Source organism: Triticum aestivum, chromosome 2B, assembly GCF_018294505.1.
Source record: "Triticum aestivum cultivar Chinese Spring chromosome 2B, IWGSC CS RefSeq v2.1, whole genome shotgun sequence".
Classification (NCBI taxonomy): Eukaryota; Viridiplantae; Streptophyta; class Magnoliopsida; order Poales; family Poaceae; genus Triticum; species Triticum aestivum.
The window spans coordinates 637,721,767-637,740,887 of record NC_057798.1 but is presented as its reverse complement, the minus strand read 5'-3'; positions in this window follow the sequence as shown (position 1 = coordinate 637,740,887).

The window sequence follows — 19,121 nt, the reverse complement described above, 5'->3', positions numbered from 1 at the left end:
GACATGACAAAACTATATGATGTCTTTCTAAAATAGGTTGGGATGAAATAATTCACATACATGTTGTCTAAGTATACAGGATGGCATGATATAATTGACATAATTGATTCATATACTAAGCAGTCGGCACTCGCATGTATGATCTCTAAACTAAGCAGATGGAATTCAATATTGTGCATATGATGTCTAACTAAGCAATGCAAGACACCATATGCATCATATGAGAAATATAAACATTGCAACTTAGAGCATACACCTCAGGTGGGATATAGGACTGGTCATCTGTCTCTGAATCCTCCTCTGAGGAGCTCCCTGTAACCATCGAGATATATGCTTCAACAGGTACCATTGCCTACTCTGAAGACCTTGTTTTCACTTCAGATTTTTCCATAATCGGCTCAAATGGCTGATACACATGAAGAGTAGTTCAATATAAACAGTTTGTCGACAGATGGAATATGTAATGAAAAAAAGATGGCATGAGATAATTCACATATATGATGCCTGGCTACATGGCGGTGCATAATTCACATATATGATAACTGGCTGAAAAACATGGCATTGCATAATTCACATATCTGATATAGAAAGCAAACATGAGGCATTCACACAAAGCATGTCTAATCTAAGAAGATGGCATGGAAATGCAAGACACCATATGCATGATATGAGCAATATAACCCTGCCAAGTTAGAGCATGCACCTCGGGGGGGATACGACTGGTCATCTGTCTCTGAATCCTCCTCTGAGGAGCTATCTGTAACCAGCAAGAAATCTGCATCGACAGGTAGCACTGATTGCTCAGAAGACCTTGTTTTCACTCTAGATTTTCCCATGACCGGCTCAAATGGCTGATGCACAGGAAGAGTAGATGAATGTATAAACATTGTTGACAAATGGAATGCATTATGAAAAAAAATATGGCACGATACAATTCACAGATACGATGACTGGCTAAACAGGATGGCATTGCATGATTCAAGTATATGATGCCTGGCTAAAGAAGATGGCATTGCATAATTCCCATATACTCCCTCCGTTCCTAAATATTTATCTTTTTAGAGATTTCAAATGGACTACCACATACAGATGTATATAGACATATTTTAGAGTGTAGATTCACTCATTTTGTTCCGTATGTAGTCACTTGTTGAAATCTCTAAAAAGACAAATATTTAGGAATGGTGGGAGTATGATATAGAAACCAAATAGGTGGCGTTCACACAAAGCAAATTTAAACTAAGCTGATGACATATAAGATGTATAATGTAAGAAATGTGAGGCGCCATATGCATGATATGACCAACATCAGCATGCCAGGTTAGAGCAAACACCTCAGGTGGTAATTAAACAAGCGTGGTGGGCTCCTTCTGAATCCCCATCTGAACAATTATCTTCCTCTGGAATACAATCTGGAAATGCGGGAGGGGGGCACTTCACCCACCATGGAGCGGCGTCTACATGACATTATATTCCCACGCAACGGTCTTCTCTTTTTCTCTACATGTTCAGTACGATTGTGTACAATATCTGACATGCATAATAATAAAAATAGTTATATTTTGTAAGGCCTAAGGAGTGCATGCAAAAATCAAGATTGATGGTAGCAAACGAGTGTATGGATCCAAAACTAATGATAGCAGGTAGATTATAGCTTCAGTTTAAAAAGATAGACAATGGATCATCTATTGTTTGTTGCCTACCCAACATGAACCACATAGAAGACCCCATATGAACCAGATAGTAGTCCATAGGAGTGAGTATAATATCGGATTTCTAAAAGAAGTGGAGACATGACAATCAAAGAATGGAAAAAATGTATGGATAGTCGTAAGGAGCTTCTTGGAAGCAAAAGGAAGCGAAGCGCAAGAATTGGAGACAGGATGATCTCCATTCTTCATAATGGAGAGTCAGGGTCTATATTGTTTTATGCTATTTTACCTTAAGGGTGTTTAGGTCCTACCTGATACTGATGATCATGTGCTAAGAAAAATTATGTAGGGTTGGGTTCGATGACTATGAGGATGATGATCGTATGACTTGTTATTAATAACGAGTAGAAGGTGTATGATGATGCATGATTAGTAGGACTTGTTATTATATATGACGATGTATGATGCGAGCATGAGTTATTATATATCAGCGGGTGAAATGAACATAGCAGTAGCGTTCGTAAACCAAGGACGAAGATATAAGAGAAGACACTTCTCTCTATTAGGTAGCTAATAACAACCTAAATTAACCCCCAAAACCCCTAAACCAGCCACTTTAAAAAAACTCAGCTCCAGCCAGCTGCTGACGCGTGGAAGCCTTTTGGTCCCGGTTTATGTCACCAACCGGGACCAAAGGCCCCCTTGCCTGGGCTGCCCGCAGTGGCCACATGGAGGCCCATCTGTCCCGGTTCGTGTAAGAACCGGGACTAAAGGGGGAGGGCATTAGTACCGACCTTTTAGTCCCGATTCTTAAACCGGGACAAAAGGCCCTTACGAACCGGGACAAATGTCCTGTTTTCTACTAGTGGGAGGTTGATGGACGTTCAATTCTCAGACCAATCAGACTCCTTTCACTGGAAGTTAATGGGTAATGGAGTGTTTTCGGTCAAATCGATATACTTAAATCTCATTAATTCTGGCCCGATCCCAAGATCGATACATATTTAGAAAGTAAAGGTTCCCTTGCGAATCAAAAGTTTCATGTGGTTTGTCCACAAGCAGGTGATCATTACCAAAGATAATCTATTAAAAAGCGAAGATGGGTAGGTAGTGCAAGATGTTTTCTTGTGTTCATGACGAAACAATTCAACACTTATTTATAGATTTCTCTCTCGCGAAGTTACTTTGGCGATCCATTCATATAGCCTTTAACATCACTCCTCCAGCTACCATAGATGCGTTGTTTGGGACGTGGCTAAATGGAGTGCAACCTGATATTGCGTCAAGTATTCGGAGTGGAATATGCACACTTCTTTGGGCTATATGGAACTGCAGGAACGATATGATTTTTAACAGACAATATATTTTAAACTTCGTGCAGGTTATTTTCATAGCTACGGCATGGACCCGTACGTGGTTGCTACTCACTCCTATGGACTACAGGGAGCATTTGGCTACTGGGTGCAACCGATGAGAGATGGTAGCACGGGCTATTTTCAATCGGTTTGGTTGGCGGTTGCATAATAGGATAGGTGTTTAGTCAACAAAACCACATAGGGAGAAATATGCCCTTACAGCATGGCACATAGTTTTGCATAGTAGTCTAGCTTGGTGAGCCTCGATCAGTTTTTTTGTACTTATATATACTCTCTCTCTCTCTCTTATGCATGCAAGTTATGTATCAAGTGTTTTTATTTTGTGTTTTTTCATGTGAGTTCTCTTGGCCGGTTGCTAATTGTGATATGTTTGTCTGGCTATAATACACTTTACAAACAATTTTAGTAATATTTAGTCTTGGTGGATCATACTCCCTCCCTCCGGAAAAGCTTGTTCAAAGTTTGTCCCTCAAATGGATGTATCTATAAAGTGTTAGATACATCTATTTGAGGGACAAACTTTTTCAGACGGAGGGAGTACTTCAAGTAGTTTTTTTTTTTAAATGGTCACCGGGGGGGGGGGGGGGGAGGCTCCCCACCTGAATATATTTCAAACATAGCAGAAGAGTACAGAGCTCACGAGTTTCGTGAGGAGAGGAAGTCACGCCACAGCCCTGCGTGTTCCTTTAGGCTCTCGGTTTTTAGCCGAGGAGCCCATATAGTTATGTCTTCAATAATAGCTCTAATGGAATCAGCAGTAGGAAGGTTGAGTCCTTGGAAGACTTTTTTGTTCCGAGCGTCCCAGATCTTCCAGAGGACGATTAGGAGCACGAAGGAGCGTACTGAAGTTGGCAATGCAGTTGGTAACCTCGTAGAGAAGAGGTCACAAACAGGCGTGAAGCACGGGCGAATGGAGATAGCCTGCCAAATGGCCCGAGCAGCCGGGCAAGTAAAGAACAGGTGCTCACGATCTTCAACCTGGTGAGAACATCTTGGACAAGCTTCTGTATCCAGGATGCTTTTTTTATGCAAGTTCTTCCGGGTGTTGAGTCGGTCGAGGTAGAAGAGCCATCCGAAGATCATAACCTTTTTGGGCACTTTTGAGTCCCAAGTAGTATTGCAGATTGCTATCTTGAGGATACTATTATATCTATGTGATATGTGGTATGATTATTTTTTTCAAATTGTGCAAAGTCGTTTGGAATGTTACAATCAATTTATTTGAAATGTCATTTATCATTATATTTTGCCCATGGGTGGAATGTTGCCTTGTATAATGCTCTCATACATGGAGAGATTACATATGCGCAACATGGGTGGCATATCAAGGTATGCATGTGCTAACAGGTTGAGCCCAGGGCTCAAGGATGAAGTCAATAGTCATCGCAAGTTTTCACATGCGTGTGGACAGATTTTCTATTTGATGCATGTTACATGTCCCCTCAATATTGGATGGAGCAAGCAATGAGAGAGGTGAGTACAGAGAACAAGAAATCTTCCTACAAGGCAGAAATGGAGAAAAATGTTTGGCTTAAATGACGAGTTCTATCAATCGGAAACCATTTGTTTGGTTGTGTTTAAGATGTGTACCCATCAACAATATAACATCACTTCAATCAATGTCTCGGTATATTTTTTATTGTATGTAGCAACGTACAATCCTTATTATCTCTCATACTCTCGGTGTATTTTCTTTTTATTGTCCGTAGCAATGTACGGGTTCCTGACTATGAAATAAATCCATCTAATCTTGTATGATCCCATAGCGTAGAACGGGCATCTTATTAATAAATTTAGAAGAGGAGGACCTCTTGTTCGGCCTGAGAAGCACACAATAGCATGTGGAGAGATGTACCATCGCCTCCCTTTTGATATAAATTATAAAGATTAAATGACAACATAACGTAACAGTCTTGTATATTCTCTACGAGCATGGAGGGTAAAGCCACATGAGAGAACTTCTAAAACCCACCATGAAATATCCTGTTCTCTCGACACCATCGCCGACTCTTTCATCTTCCCTGCAATACATGTGCTCGTCGTCGTTTGTTATTACGGAGTACAATGTATCATCGGGCAACTCAGTTTTTGGCCACTGATCTTTTTTTGTGGAGTAGTAGATATGGTTTCTCTTCACACCATGATGTCTGTCTGTCACGCGCACCGCCTTAGAGTTCTTCAGCCCGAAGAACAAGGCATGGTCGTCAAAACTCATCAGTTCTGCCCACTTGTACATGTAACTCTCATCGTTTTCGGTGTCGACAAGTGTGAAGACCTTAAAAAAAGGCTCCCGGTTGGGCAACCAACAGTATCGTATCGCCATAGATGGCTTGCCATGTAGCTCGATGAGGTAGCCCTGGAACGACTCGTGACGGTTGCGCCTTTCAACGGCCAGCGTGTGGTTGGATGTGATGATCGGCGTGCCGTCTACCTTGATGTCAATTTCAAATTTAACCAGCTCCTCATTGGGATACATAAGACCATAGAGCTCTCCGTTGCAGAATGCGATGTCCATAATCGTCTTCTCACCCATTTCTTCTACGGTCCATCCGCTCTTATCGCCACCAACTTTGCACACTGCAACGTAGGACCACCGGTGAGGGATGGCAGCAAGGATGCAACTGCTAGACGTGGGGTCTTCGGAGAAGATGATTTTCCGGAGACGGTTTGGCTTGATGTTAACTAGATTAGGCGAGCGTATTGGGGAGACCTCCACCTGCGCATCAGAGAAGAGATTCACGATCACGAGCGTGCTCCAGTCGACGGCAGCGACCCAGCCGCCTTCGTGTGAGCCGACGAACCACTTGCCGTCTGCCTTGTCTGGAATGCGCACGACCCAGCTGTCGTCGGGGCCGCACAGGCGCTTCGTTCCTCTGAGTTGCGCGGCCTCGCACGGCGACAGGAGCAGCAGCGGGACGGGCGCTGGCGCCGGGAGCCGCGACATGGCGGCGCGCCACACCTTGCAGACAGCGGCGAGGCGCACGCGGTCGTGCGGGGAGGCAAGCCTGAGGCGGACCATGCCGAGGAGGTCGTCGGGGAGGTCGGACCACGATTGGGCGCTTCCGTCGGTTGTGGACATATCGTATGTCTCCGTCGGTTACGAGAGTGGCAAGCAGAAGTCGCAGTAGAAGCCAGGCTACCTACCATATATATCTGCCTGGTCTCGATCGTGTCCCTACCCGAGTCTACCTACCATATATATCTTCTTTAAAAAAAACTACTATCATATATGTCTCCGACTCAGCTTCGGTTTGTAAGTTCAAAGTTCAAACGCCGACTCTACAAGCAGGATTCCGTCTATCAACACTGTACGGAACAATGGCGCCTCACAGGAAAACCCACACAGCGCAAGACAAGAACAGAGGTACTCTGAGTGCATTCCTCATCATGTTGTAAAGTGCATGAACTGAGCCAGCACAAATTATGGTCCTTCAACTTACTATTGGTAAATCGAAAAGCAGTCAGCACTACTTGCAAGTCTCAACGCCAGCCTTTTCAAATCGGTCAATCGCAGATACCGCTCTACTATTCAGTAAAAGCATTGCCCGCAGAAGAAAGGGTTGAAGTGATTTTTTTCGCCATTACAAGAACTGGTATAGTAGGTTTTAACTGGAAATGCGCAGGCGCACGATAGTGCGGGGGCACTCACCTGTCAAGTCCTGTCGCCTGCTCGTTTTGCCTTGCGATTCGCGCAATAGTTTAATCTCGCACGAGAGCGCAGTGAAAAAGAATATCACTCAAAAAGTTCCAAGTTTCAACCAAGAAACTTCGTGTTTTGCATCTAAAACTGCCAAGTTTCAACCGATTTCAGCGATATAATTTCAAGCAATTTCTTCTGTCAGTTTTAGACACAAAATAATTGATTTTTATCAGTCGCTCGAACTAAGTTTCAACATTGAAACTTAACATTTTTTTAAAGTCGTCAAAATATATTTAAAATAGATCTTATTTGAAACCGCTGGTCATGAGAAACACGACTATGAAAACAGAATTTAATTTGGAATTTTTGTTTAAAAGATATAAAATTTGAAAATCGAAAGCCAAAATAAAAAGCGCGGACCAAGGCCATGGGTGCCCCCACACTTGCGTGCCACAAATTCTCTCCCAGGTTTTAACGAGAATCAATGTATATCTAAGAACAACTATTTCAGTCAATCTGTCAATAGAATGGTGTGTTCTGTCAATCTTCTGTCAGCGAGAGCATACACAATTTGTTCACTGGTAGAAAAAGAGGCTTCCGTCCAGCCCCATTAGTCGCGAAACTGTAGGAACCGCGACTAATGAAGTCTTTAGTCGCGGTTCGGCAGACGAACCGCGACCAAAGGCCTGGGCCCAGGGCGCTCGGTGGCCAGCTGGTGCACGTGAGGGGCTTTAGTCGCGGTTGGCCAGGCCAACCGCGACTAAAGGTGCGCAAAGGCCTTTAGTCGCGGTTGGCCAGGCCAACCGCGACTAAAGCTCCTCCCCTATATATACCAGTTCAGCACGCTCACTTAGCCATTTGGTGCCACTTCTCTTCACAAGCTTCACAAGGGGGTGTAGGTTTGCTTTTGGTTCCTCTTATGCACACAAGGTGTTTGATGAAATGCCCTAAGAGGGTGAAACAAACATGATATGAAGTGTTGGAGCCACACTTGAGGTTCCTCATTTATTTTTTCCTCCTCGATCGCGGTTAGCAACTTGAACCTTTCATGCATGTGTGTCATTGATAAAATATGCATGTGTGCAGTTCATTGTTTAATTTATATTGTTTGTAGCTAGTTAGTTTAACAAATGCATGATGGTTAATTATATATTTTATATTATAATAATGCAAATGAATCGGCAATGGATGTACGGTAACCGACTCTCCGGCGAGTTCACTACGGGTTTGAAAGATTTCCTCGTAGTGGCTAATGCGAACAAGCAGGGGGGTTTTGTTATCTGTCCATGTGTTATCTGTAAGAATCAGAAGGGTTACTCTTCCTCAAGAGATGTTCACATGCATCTGCTTCGGCACGATTTCATGCCAAGCTATAATTGTTGGACCAAGCATGGAGAAAGAGGGGTTATAATGGAAGAAGATGAAGAAGGGGATGATTTCATCGATGAAAGCTATCTTGCTCATTTCGGTGATACTTTCATGGAGGATGCTGAAGGTGAAGGGGAAGGTGAAGAAGAGGCACGTGATGATCCCGTTGATGATCTTGGTCGGACCATTGCTGATGCACGGAGACGCTGCGAAACTGAAAAGGAGAGGGAGAATTTGGATCGCATGTTAGAGGATCACAGAAAGGCGCTGTACCCCGGATGCGATGATGGTCTGAAAAAGCTGGGCTGCACACTGGATTTGCTGAAATGGAAGGCAGAGGCAGGTGTAGCTGACTCGGCATTTGAAAACTTGCTGAAAATGTTGAAGAATATGTTTCCAAAGGATAACGAGTTGCCCGCCAGTACGTACGAAGCAAAGAAGGTTGTCTGCCCTCTAGGTTTAGAGGTTCTGAAGATACATGCATGCATCAACGACTGCATCCTCTACCGCGGTGAATACGAGAATTTGAATGAATGCCCGGTATGCACTGCATTGCGTTATAAGATCAGAGGCGATGACCCTGGTGACGATGTTGAGGGCCAGAAACCCAGGAAGAGGGTTCCCGCCAAGGTGATGTGGTATGCTCCTATAATACCACGGTTGAAACGTCTGTTCAGGAACAAAGAGCATGCCAAGTTGTTGCGATGGCACAAAGAGGACCGTAAGTCGGACGGGGAGTTGAGACACACCGCAGATGGAACGCAATGGAGAAAGATCGACAGATGGTTCAAAGATTTTGTAGCTGACGCAAGGAACATAAGATTTGCTCTAAGTACGGATGGCATGAATCCTTTTGGCGAGCAGAGCTCCAGCCATAGCACCTGGCCCGTGACTCTATGCATCTACAACCTTCCTCCTTGGTTGTGCATGAAGCGGAAGTTCATTATGATGCCAGTGCTCATCCAAGGTCCGAAGCAACCCGGCAACGACATCGATGTGTACCTAAGGCCATTAGTTGATGAACTTTTACAGCTGTGGGGTGGTGTCCGTGTGTGGGATGAGCACAAACAAGAGGAATTTGACCTACGAGCGTTGCTTTTCGTAACCATCAACGATTGGCCTGCTCTTAGTAACCTTTCGGGACTGTCAAATAAGGGATACAATGCATGCACGCACTGCTTACATGAGACTGAAAGTGTACATTTGCCAAATTGTAAGAAGAACGTGTACCTTGGGCATCGTCGATTTCTTCCGAAAATTCATCCAGTAAGAAAGAAAGGCAAGCATTACAACGGCAAGGCAGATCACCGGCCGAAGCCTGCGGAACGCACTGGTGCTGAGGTATTTGATATGGTCAAGGATTTGAAAGTCATCTTTGGAAAGGGTCCTGGCGGACAATCAGTTCCGAAGGGAGCTGACGGGCACGCAGCCATGTGGAAGAAGAAATCTATATTCTGGGAGCTAGAATATTGGAAAGTCCTAGATGTCCGCTCTGCAATCGACGTGATGCACGTTACGAAGAATATTTGCGTGAACCTCCTAAGCTTCTTGGGCGTGTATGGGAAGACAAATGATACAAAGGAAGCACGGCAGGACCAGCAACGTTTGAAAGACCCTGATGACCGGCATCCGGAATGGTTTCAAGGTCGTGCCAGCTACGCTCTGACCAAAGAAGAGAAGGTCATCTTTTTTGAATGCCTGAGCAGTATGAAGGTCCCGTCTGGATTCTCGTCCAATATAAAGGGAATAATAAACATGGCGGAGAAAAAGTTCCAAAACCTGAAGTCTCACGACTGCCACGTGATTATGACGCAATTGCTTCCGATTGCTTTGAGGGGGCTCCTGCCGGAAAATGTTCGAGTAGCCATTGTGAAGCTATGTGCATTCCTCAATGCAATCTCTCAGAAGGTAATCAATCCAGAAGTTCTACCACGGTTACAGAACGATGTGATCCAATGTCTTGTCAGTTTCGAGTTGGTGTTCCCGCCATCCTTCTTCAATATTATGACGCACCTCCTGGTTCACCTAGTCGAAGAGATTTTCGTTCTCGGTCCTGTATTTCTACACAATATGTTCCCCTTCGAGAGGTTCATGGGAGTATTAAAGAAATATGTTCGTAACCGTGCTAGGCCAAAGGAAGCATCGCCAAGGGCTATGGAAATGAGGAGGTAATTGACTTTTGTGTTGACTTTGTTCCTGACCTTAAGCCGATTGGTCTTCCTCGATCGCGGCACGAGGGGAGACTAAGTGGAAAAGGCACGATCGGAAGGAAATCAATGATATGTATGGACGGCCATTCTCTGACTGAAGCACACCACACTGTACTGACCAATTCCAGCTTGGTGGCTCCGTACTTTGAGAAACACAAGAATATTTTACGCTCGGACAACCCGGGGAAGCCTGAATCCTGGATTAGAAAGGCCCACATGGAGACTTTCGGCAGTTGGTTGAGAAAACATTTAATGAATGACAATGATGTTGTAGATCAGCTGTACATGTTGGCCAAGACACCATCTTCGACTATAACGACTTTCCAAGGGTACGAGATAAATGGGAATACATTTTACACGATCGCCCAAGATAAAAAGAGCACCAACCAAAACAGTGGTGTCCGCTTTGATGCAGCAACCGAGAATGGGCAAAAGGTCACATATTATGGTTACATAGAGGAGATATGGGAACTTGACTATGGACCCTCCTTTAAGGTCCCTTTGTTCCGGTGCAAATGGTTCAAGCTAACAGGAGGTGGGGTAAAGGTGGACCAGCAATACGGAATGACAATGATGGATTTCAACAATCTTGGTTACCTTGACGAACCATTCGTCCTAGCGAAAGATGTCGCTCAGGTTTTCTATGTGAAGGACATGAGTAGCAAACCGAGGAAACGGAAAGATAAGAAAACGATTAGTACATCATGCGATGATCCAAAGCGCCACATTGTTCTTTCAGGGAAAAGAAACATCGTGGGAGTGGAGGACAAGACAGACATGTCAGAAGATTATAATATGTTTGCTGAAATTCCGCCCTTCAAAGTGAACACCGACCCAAGCATTAAGTTAAATGATGAGGATGCTCCATGGATACGGCACAATCATAAGCAAGCAGGGACACAAGGGAAGAAATGATGTGTAATAATTTATTGTATCAAACCTTTTGTCAAACCTTCAAGGGGTTTTAAAATGAATTAGTTTTATTTTTCTGATTTTTTTGATATATAATTGTATTTTTAAGATTTTAAAATGAATTAGTTTTATTTTTCTGATTTTAAAAGGAAAAAGGAAGAAGAAGAAAGAAGGAAAAAGGAAGAAAAAAACAGAAGAAAAAAGGAAAAACAGAAGAAAAAAACAAACAGAAGAAAAACATAAAAAAAAACAGAAGAAAAAAACAGAAGAAAAAAGGAAAAAGGAAAAAAGGAAGAAAAAAAAGAAAATATGCCACCTACTGGGCCACCACGGCCTGAATACGACTAGAAACCCATTAAAGGGCCAGGATTCAGGCCCGCAGAAGGCCGAGTAGGCCCACAGGCACATAGTGACTGAATAGGCCCGTAAGCCTGCATTTGAGAGGAGCTCGAAGTGGTGAGTGCAGCCGCGCTTATAAACCACTGTCGAAGCCTCTCGGCTAGCGAGGTGGGACTAAACATCCCACCGCACCGCGCCAGTTCTAGCACAGACCTTTAGTCGCGGTTGGGGAGGCGGACCGCGACTAAAGGGTACCCTTTAGTCGCGGTCCGCCTTCCCAACCGCGACTAAAGGGTCTTTCTGCGCGGGAACGGAGGCGGCGCCAAAACCCTTTAGTCGCGGTTGGGGAGGAGGACCGCGACTAAAGGGTACCCTTTAGTCGCGGTTGGGGTGGCGGGCCGCGACTAAAGGGTACCTTTAGTCGCGGTCCGCCTCCCCAACCGCGACTAAAGGTGCGTCTATAAATACTGCACTTAGCAGTTTTGCCACTTCCCATTCTCCTCTCTCTCGACGCCGAAGCGCTGCCCCGGCCGACGCCGACGCCGAAGCCCTGCCCCGACGCCGACGCCGAAGCCCTGCCCCGACGCCGACGCCGACGCCGAAGCCCTGCGCGCCGCCGCCCCCGTCCCCAGTGAGCGCCGCCTCCGCCCGTGCCCTGCCCTTGCCCGCCGCCCGTGCCTTGCGCCCTTGCCCTTGCCCGCCGCCCGCCGCCCGCCGCCCTGCCGCCCGCCGCCCGCTGGCCCTGCCTGCCGTCCTCCGGCCCTTGCCCGCCGCCCGCTGGCCCTGCCCTTGCCCGCCGCCCATCGTGGGAGAAGAAGAAGGAAGAAGAAAAAGGAAGAAGAAGAAGAAAGAAAAAGGAAAAAGGAAGAAGAAGAAAGAAGGAAGAAGAAAACAAAAGAAAAACAGAAGAAAAACAAGAAAAAGGAAGAAAAAAGGAAAAAGGAAGAAAAAAGAAAAAGGAAGAAAACAAGAGAAGAAAAAAGAAAGAAGAAAAAAAGGAAGAAGAAAAAAAGAAAGAATTTTTAAAATTAAATACGTGAAAATACGTGAAAGAATTTTTTGTGTCTAATAAAATCAATTTTTTGAAATACACGAATAATTTTTAAATTCACGAATATTTTGATATACTGAATTGTTTTAAAGATGAAAAGGATAAAAACAGGAAAAGAAAAAATGAAATGAAATGAAAAAGAAAAGAAAAAAGAGTGTGGCCAGCACCCCCCGCCCTGCACATGGGCCATCCCGACCCCACATATATTCGTCTCCATCCGCATCCCTGGCCAAACCCTAGCCAGTCTACTCCAAGCCTCCCCTCTCCGTGACGCCGTCGTCTGCCGCCCCGTCTCGCGCTCTACCGCGACACCCTCTCCCACCCCTTCCTCGCCCCCTCCTTTCGCCACCGCCCTTTCGCCACCGCCCTTTCGCCACCGCCACCGCCACCGCCCCCCTTCTTCACTTAATTAATTTGTTTTTACTACATGTTTTCAGGACTGACATAATGGCGGACGATAGAGCTGACCCGATTATGGACAACTATGATCCGGACGGTGAAGCACATATGTTCGGCATCATAAACGGCGATATTCTATATGTGCCGACCGGAGAAGAAGAAGATGATATCTCTTCTTATCTGAACCTTGACGGTGAAGATGAAGGGCGCCGTCAGCAAGATGATGCCGAACAAACGTCGATAAACGACGATCTTCAAATGGAAGTAGCAACCACCTCCGGCGCCGAGGTATATATATACATTGAGCCTCTGGTGATACAAACTAACTGATTTGAATAAATATGTGTGTACTAACGCGCGCGACTCTTTCTTATTTTAGCCCTCGGCCGGATCGTCGAAACAATCGAGTACGTCGTCAAAGCGTGGCGCAACCAAGACGATGAAACAAGGAGAAACATGCACCATCGAGGTTGTCGACAGTGCAACCGGCAGGCCGCTGGAGCCCCGCAAGAACGCCACCAAGTTTGTCAGCCAATGCGGAGCCATTGTTAGAGACAACGTCTCGATCACCGTCCAGGAGTGGAATGAGCCAAAGAAGGCACGAATTGATGGTTTCACTTTTGTCGATAAGAGAACAAAAAAAGATTGCTTCAAGAAGCTTATGGAACATTTCGTTCTACCTCCGGAATACAACAAATTCGATGAGGAGGGTAACAAGATTGAGGAAAACAAGGAGAGGAGGAGGCTAGTCAAACAGTTCGCTCTTCATAAGATGGCCGACGCATTCCGGAAATTCAAGCAAAATCTAGCCCATGACTTTGTCAAGCAGAACAAGACTCCGGATTTCAAAGGACAATATGAGAAACTGAAACATGATTGGCCAGAATTTGTGAAGCAAAAGAAATCGGAGCAGTTCATTCAAATATCGAAAAAAAATAAGGAAAATGCGGCTAAGAAGGAGTACAATCATGTTATGGGGCCAGGAGGGTATCGCCTTTGGGAGCCTAGGTGGGAGAAGATGGAGAACGAGCTGAGGGCGCGAGGAATTCGTCCAGGTACGGAGGGATGGGACCCAAGGGCCAAAAGCTGGTGGTACGGGCATGGGAGAACGCTGAACCCGGAGACAGGGGAGTGTGTTTACCGGGGCAAATTAATTAAACCCACCCAAGCCCTTATTAATGCAATGAGGGATGCTCAACAGGGGAAGATCAAGTTCAACAGAGAGAACGACGCGCTGACAAAAGCCCTCGGGAATCCTGAACACGGAGGACGTGTACGAGGCATGGGGCACATTCCGTGGAAAATAGGGTTCCCCCAGAACGATGACCCGTACGGTTACAGAAGCCGTAAGAGAAAGATGGATCGGGAAGCAGATGTTGTGGCGCGGTTGGCATCGGAAATGGATGTGATGAAGAAAACCATGAGTGTACTAGTAGCCGAAAGAGATGCAGCTCGGGTGCAGCATGAAGATCATCCAGCGGATCTCGGAAGCCAGCAGCGGAGAAGCAGCGTGGCTTCCACGGAGGCCCCACCGGCTGGTGCAGATGCACCGACGATCGAAATTACTGCACCGGAGCCTCTGGTGGTCCAAATTACTGCACCGGAGCCTCTGGTGGTCGAAATTACTTCACCGGAGCATCCTCGCTACCCCGTGGACGATATAAAGGAGATGAAAGAATGTCATCTGTATTATCCTATCGGGAACATGTCCATGAAGGTAGCCATCGGCAGTGCTTTACCATGTTTACCTGGAGCACTCCACCACAACAACCCCATTCAAGATGGCTATGCTCGTGTCACGGTGGAGGACATAGTCCAAGGGTTTGAGGACCTGGAGATTGACATTGCTACACCTGAAGGGGAGAAAAGACTTGGAGATGTCAAGCGCCATTTCATTCTATGGCAAAAGAAGTTTATCAAGTTTCCAGGCGAGGCGCCAAGGACAACAAGTCCACCCCCCTACGGTGGTGGTGGTGGCGGTGGCGGTGGTGGTGGTGGTGGTGGTGGTGGCGGTTCACCTACACCTCCGTCACGTCAGCCGACGCCGCCCCCCAGTCCACAACGTCCGGCGGGTGATCAGCCGCCGCCCCCCAGTCCTCGTCCGGCGGGTGATCAGCCGCCGCCCCCCAGTCCTCGTCCGGCGGGTGATCAGACGCCGCCCCCCAATCCACCTCCGGCAAAGAAGCAGAAGCAGTCCTGGATTATTAACCCGGACCCTTATGTACCTAAGACCACAAAGGTACCGGAGCCATCACTGAAGCCTCTCCCCACAAGGCCTTGGGAACGTAGTGCCGAGGAAGTCGACGCGGCCGCGGCTGCTGATTTGGAGAAATGGAAGGCGGACTGCAAGAAGAAAAGAGAGCCCGAGCCCAAGCCAGTATTTTCTGATGAGCAAAAGAAGTGGGCTAAGTCATTTTTGAGCACACCGTCCCAAGCCGCGAAGAATCTGCCTAACGACTATGCACGTGAACTTCGCAGGCAGGCACTCGTGTTCAAGGAGAACAAAGAGCGGGAGAAGGCCGAAAGTAAAAAAAGCGGGAAACAAGTTGCCCAGCTCGGGGAACAAAGTAAACAATCGATTGCCCCGCTTATAGTGGAAGCCTTCTGTCCGGATGCCCCCGAGATCATACAAGCTGCGGCAGCACAGGGATTGACTGTAACGAGTGCCAGAGAACAAGCGGCCAACTTAGGTATTACTCTTCGTGAACTGTTAGGCCTTGATGAGGCGCCAGTGAAGGAGGTAGTAATTACATATGTCAAGAATGGGCCTCTCGTCGAGCCTGCGCAGGAAAAGGATCTACCTCCACAAATGAAAGGTCTGCTGAAATGGTACAAGGGTTACATAAAAAATAAAAACGCCAAAGAATATATTTATGCGGAAGTTAGACATGAGCATCACTTCAAACATTACTATGTACAAATTGAACTGAGTGAATTGTTCCAGCTTTTCAATCTGCGCGAGCTCGATAAATCTATCATCAGTTGCTACGTTCTGTAAGTGATTTATTAATTTCTACCCCATCTCGTTCATATTGCCTGCACTATATATATGTCCTAACTATATTGTTGTGTCCGCTATTATACATGCAGAATGAAGATTAAGGAATGCAGAGTAAGGAACATCCATGATGTTGGGTTCATTGACCCACACATCGTTAATGGACATGTGTTGGAGCGTTACCCCGCCGACGTGGAGGCAGACCTGTGGCAGTTTCTTACAAAGCAGGAACTCAAAAGTGATATTCTATTTCCTTACCATTTTGAGTGAGTGTTTCTGTCTTGAGCACATTCTCTTTTGTTTACTCCATGCATGGTATGTGGCCGGCTAATCGATGAGTTATGCATGACGTACTGTGCATGTATCGTGTCCGCAGGTTCCACTGGATTCTGCTAGTAATTAAAGTTAACACCTCAGAATGTCTCGTCCACGACTCTGTGAATATGGATCCAAAGCTTTGGGGCGGCATGAGAAGAATGCTGCAGAAGTAATTATTTTCATTCATTTGCGCTCTATATCGATCGGCCTATTTCGTTCATTTCCTAATATCAAGTAACTAATTAATAACTCTCTTGTTCATTTAATTTTCTTTGCCTCGTAGGGTTTGGAGACGGTTCGTAGATACAAAGGTCGGTGAATTCAAAAAAGAGCTAGAATTCAAAATGTTAAAGGCTAAGAATGCTGGGGATATTCAGCCACCGGAGACCAATCTATGTGGATACTATGTCTGTGAGATGATCCGGAGATACACCTCTGAGCGGGTTCCGAGTGATACCAATGCTAAGAGGAATAACCTCCGGTGGATGCTTAGTCCAGAAGCTCGCTTCCGACCACTTCAAGAGGAACTAGCTGGATGGTTCAGCAGGGAAGTCCTCCATCCTAAAGGAGAACACTATTACGAGGACGTAGAACTTTATATGCATTAAATCATGTATGGAAACTTGTTCAAAATTGTATATGGTCATCCGATGATATTGAATATATATTGTATATTCCTCTTGAATTCTTTTTGGTTCTAATTTCAAATTTATTTGAAATTGTACATTCATATGCATGTATGTAGTACCGTAGAATATATGAAACTCCTTCAAAATTAAAATAAAGCACAAAAGAAATAAAACAATACAAATTAAACAGAAAATAGGTTTAGGGGGGGGGGGGCTAAAACCCTAAATCTGCGGCGGCCTTTAGTCGCGGTTGGCCAGAAGAACCGCGACTAAAGGTCCTCCGCCCCGACGGCCACCTGGCGCCCACGTGGACGGGCCTTTAGTCGCGGTTCTTAAGCAACCGCGACTAAAGGGGGGGGCCTTTAGTCGCGCCCGTTCTGTCGCGGTTGCGCAACCGCGACTAATGGCAGTTGCGAACCGCGACCAAAGGCCCTTTTTCCACCAGTGGTTATTATTCAAGGTTTCAAGCTATTATTTTTTAAACTTTGGGAACTTTATTAAATCAAAACACAGTTACATCATCCACCAGCCACCTTACAATTGATGTCGGCGGCTCATCAAACCACGTAGGCGGTGGTGTAGAGCTCGCTTGCCTAGCTAGTTCATGAGAGACAACATTCGTCTCCCTTGGGCAGTGAATGAAAGAACCCGAAGTATAGCGTATCGATAAAACATTGCAATTAGCATAGATAGCAGCAACTCATGTCGAAGAAAACCACCCATCATGCATCGTATTGATCACCTCCATACTGTAAAACTAGGGTATCGATAGGTTGGGGATCGCACAGGCCATAGGGGTGCGTTGGTCTCATTATATAGAATAGGTTAAATACATATACAAGGTATGTACAATAAATGAAAATTACAATCGTATATGACTTGGAGTCTAACACCCTTCCTCAATCTTAACCGGTGTCAAGAAGGTTGAGATTGCGCCGACAAACTTCAAACAAAGGAAGTGGCAACGGCTTAGTGAAAACATCCGCAAGTTGATCTTTAGATGAGATAAACTTGATTTGTAGTAGCTTTTGTGCAACTCGTTCCCTCACAAAATGGAAGTCAACTTCGATATGCTTTGTCCTTGCATGGAAGACAGGGTTGGATGAAAGATATGTGGCTCCAATGTTATCACACCATAGAACTGGAGATATGTCTTGAGGAATACCCAACTCTCGCAGCAAGGACTGTACCCAAATGAGTTCAGCAGTAGCATTAGCTACAGCTTTGTACTCAGCTTTTGTACTACTCCTAGAAACAGTGGCTTGCTTGCGAGCATTCCAAGCAATCAAGTTGAACCAAAAACACAGCATATCCCCACGTAGATCGCCTATCATCTGGACTCCACGCCCAGTCCGCATCAGAGAAGGCAGACAACACTCCAGAGGTGGTTGGCCTAAGATGCAAACCAAAAGAAGCAGTAAGACGAACATAACACAGAATGCGTTTGACTGCAGACCAATGTGTGTCATGGGGCTCATGAAGATACTGACATACACGATTAACTGCAAAAGAAAGATCCGGCCGAGTAATGGTAAGATACTGTAGTCCACCAACAATACTACGATAATCTGTAGCGTCGTCCGAAGAGAGAAGCACACCAATATCAGCAGAGAGCTTCTCAGTCACAGCCATGGGTGTGGTGACAGGTTTACACTTCAACATACCCGCACGCTGAAGGAGGTCCAAAGAATATTTCTTCTGAGTGAGAGAGAGACCAGCAGCAGTATGAGTCACTTCTAAACCCAGAAAATAGTGTAGAGGACCAAGATCCTTAACAGCAAAATCATGTCGAAGACTTAGTATGAGCTTGTCGGTGGCAGCAGGTGAAGAACTGATGAGAATAATATCATCAACATAAACCAGAAGATACATCGTGAGCTCCGGGCGTTGCAAAAGAAACAGAGACGTGTCTGGAGTAGAGGGAACAAAGCTAAGTGACCGAAGGGCAGAACCAAGACGTGCATGCCAAGCACGGGGGGCTTGTTTGAGACCATAAATAGCTTTGATGAGCCGACAAAGATGATGTGGTCGATCTGGATCAACAAAACCAGGAGGTTGTCACATATAAACCTCTTCCTCTAAGACACCATGAAGAAATGCATTCTGGACGTCCAACTGTCGAAGGGACCAACCACGAGTAACTGCCAATGAGAGAAGAAGACGAATAGTGGTAGGCTTGATGACAGGACTGAAAGTGTCTTCGTAATCAAGACCATATCGTTGCTTAAA